The sequence below is a fragment of the Chiloscyllium punctatum genome, unplaced genomic scaffold (assembly GCF_047496795.1).
Source record: "Chiloscyllium punctatum isolate Juve2018m unplaced genomic scaffold, sChiPun1.3 scaffold_574, whole genome shotgun sequence".
In the NCBI taxonomy this organism is placed as follows: Eukaryota; Metazoa; Chordata; class Chondrichthyes; order Orectolobiformes; family Hemiscylliidae; genus Chiloscyllium; species Chiloscyllium punctatum.
Window position 1 is genome coordinate 30,001 of NW_027310308.1, and position 2,500 is coordinate 32,500.

The 2,500-nt window shown below is 67.0% G+C and overlaps 1 non-coding gene across 1 annotated transcript; it reads left to right on the forward strand.

Annotated features, from left to right (window-relative positions):
- Positions 1-984: 984 nt before the first annotated feature.
- On the forward strand, positions 985-1,138 carry LOC140473305 (5.8S ribosomal RNA). Its single transcript, XR_011958249.1, has one exon. It is a non-coding gene; the product is annotated as a 5.8S ribosomal RNA (ribosomal RNA).
- Positions 1,139-2,500: the final 1,362 nt, after the last annotated feature.

The window sequence follows — 2,500 nt, forward strand, 5'->3', positions numbered from 1 at the left end:
GCATCACCCTTCGTCACAAGGGGCGAAGCCCGTTCCACCGTCTCGTCAGTAGTGCCGACCGGTCTGTGATCGACGAGGGGAGCCACACCAGGTCCGGCCCTGCTGCTTGGCGGCACCGCGTCGTCGGGAGCTCGCGACAGACGGAGGGTTTCGGTGTACTCTCCAGCCACGGGAAACGAAGCCGGTGATGCAGGCGCCGGTCTTTCGCTCCCAAATCGGCTGGGTTTACATCGTTGCTATCTAGTCACGCTCCCTTCAAACCCGACGGGGTACCTATTCCCCTCACCCGTCTGTGCGTATACAGCCTCTTTGCACTTGCGGGATGGGGGTGGTGGTTTAAAGACTCTCGAGTTGCCGCCCGTCGGTCTCCGAGCTCCGTGCAGTAGTGATCCCCAGCGAACTGCCAGCAGGGCGAACGAGCGATCCCGCTCTCGGTCGGGGCGCCTGGCGTCGATCGGTGGTCGGTGGCTTGCGGGCAAGCTGCGCTGTGAGTGTGGGAACGAGTATGACGAGCCGTTGCCGCGACTCCCAGTCCACCTCGGCGGTGGCTGGGCCGGGCGGGCGTCTGCTCGGGCGAGTGCCGCCCCCGCCTCCTCGCAGGAAGTCCGCTCGCCGACACGCCGCCACGTGCACGCGTCAGTGACGCTGCCGAACCGATGGCCGGTGCCCGTTCCCGCCTCTGCTTTTCCTAGGGCAAAGCTGCTGCACGCCTCGTGATACTAGGCGGGCGACATGGTGGCGGTGATCCTGCCTCCGTCGCTGCGGTGCGTTGGGGCACGCATCGCCTCTTGGGCGCCCTGTCCTCCTCCCCCCAATAGACGTATGTTTCTGCGGGCCGCACCAGGATGGTGCTCCCCATCGCTTCACGCCACCCTGCTCCGCCCGCACGCCGGCGTGCAGGTGGCTGTAGCTCAAGGTGGGGAGCGTATGTGCGGTCCGGGTCGCTTTCCTCTGGCGAGGGAGAGACCTAAAACAAACTCAGACAACTCTTGACGGTGGATCACTCGGCTCGTGCGTCGATGACGAACGCAGCTAGCTGCGAGAATTAATGTGAATTGCAGGACACATTGATCATCGACACTTTGAACGCACTTTGCGGCCCCGGGTTCTTCCCGGGGCCACGCCTGTCTGAGGGTCGTTTGGCAATCAATCGCACTCGCCTTGGCTGGCGAGAGCGCGGCTGGGGTGTCGCAGAGGACCCGTCCTCTTTGTCCCCCTAAGTTCAGACTCCGGAGCCCTCCGGCGTCGGAGCGCTTGGCCTTTCCCCCCCCACCCTGCACATTCCGTTCGTCAGGCTCGACGCCATCCCCCCGCCGGGGAGCGCGGCCTGGCGTCCGTCTGTGTCGTGGCAGTGGGGCCAGCACGGCTGTCACCGGTCCCAGAATGGCTGTCGGTGGTTCACACTGTGTGTGTGTGCCAACCCTCCTGGTCTCTGGGACACGGAGCTGCCACGAAGTGTTGAGCCTCCAGTGGGGGGTCTGCCTAAGCTCTGCACGTCCGCATTGGGTCCGTCTCTCGGTTGGCTGGCAGTGGAAAGAGTGAAGGGAGCCGCGGAGGTCCGGTGCTGGTGCGCCGCCGGCCTGACCGTGGAGCTCGCCGGTTTGACACGCTGACCCGACTCGATGGTTGATCGATTGAGAGTGCTGGGAGCTGCAGGCCGCCCGCTGCTGCAGCCGCCCGTCTCGTGGTTCGTCCTCGGCCTTAAGTGGCCGGCGGGGCGTCTGATCCTGTCTCCCCTGCTGGCGCCGAGTGCCTGGCCGAGGGAGGAGGTTTTCGTCGAACGCTGTGACTTGGACGGTCGCACGCGCGTGGATCGCTGGCTCTTGGCTCTCCCGTTCAGTCCGCACGTTTTCCGCTCCGTCCTGCCACCGGTCTCGGGAGGTACGGAGGGGTTGGCGGGCGTGGTGTGTGCTCCGTCACCGTGCAGGCACACCTACCACGCCGTCGGCCGACCCCCGCACGGTCCTCCTGGCCATCGGGAGGACGGCGGAACGTCGGGCTGTCGGGGGCCAAGTCGCCAGAAGGCCACCGCTGTGTCTTCCGCACCCTGTCACCGTCGGCGTGCCTTCCTCAACTCGTCCGGCTCGGGGCCGCTGGGTTCAGGAGCGGCGTCGCCCGCCGGCCCCACTGAAGGCCGTGCCGTTCCGCGGCTGGCGATCGATGTGCGTGGCGTGCCTGCGCGACCGTTCGCCACTTGAGCCTCGGCACTCCTCTCTCCCTCTCTCTGACCGTCGGGCAGTCTCTGTCTGCTGGTGCCTCGCACGTCCCGGGCGGCGGGTCGTCACCCCCGCGACCGGGCCTCCGGCAAGGCAGGAATCAGGCTGACCCTTCCGCTCGAGTAAGCAGCCGGCACTTCCGAGTTTCGCCTCCCGCCGTGGACGGGGGAGGGTCTCCGGTCCCGTGGAATTGCGCCGAGCACGTCCCCGCGCGTGGACGCGGCGGCGCTGGAGGCGGCAGGGGCGGCCACTCGTCGACACCATCGCTGGCCAAGGGTGGTGAG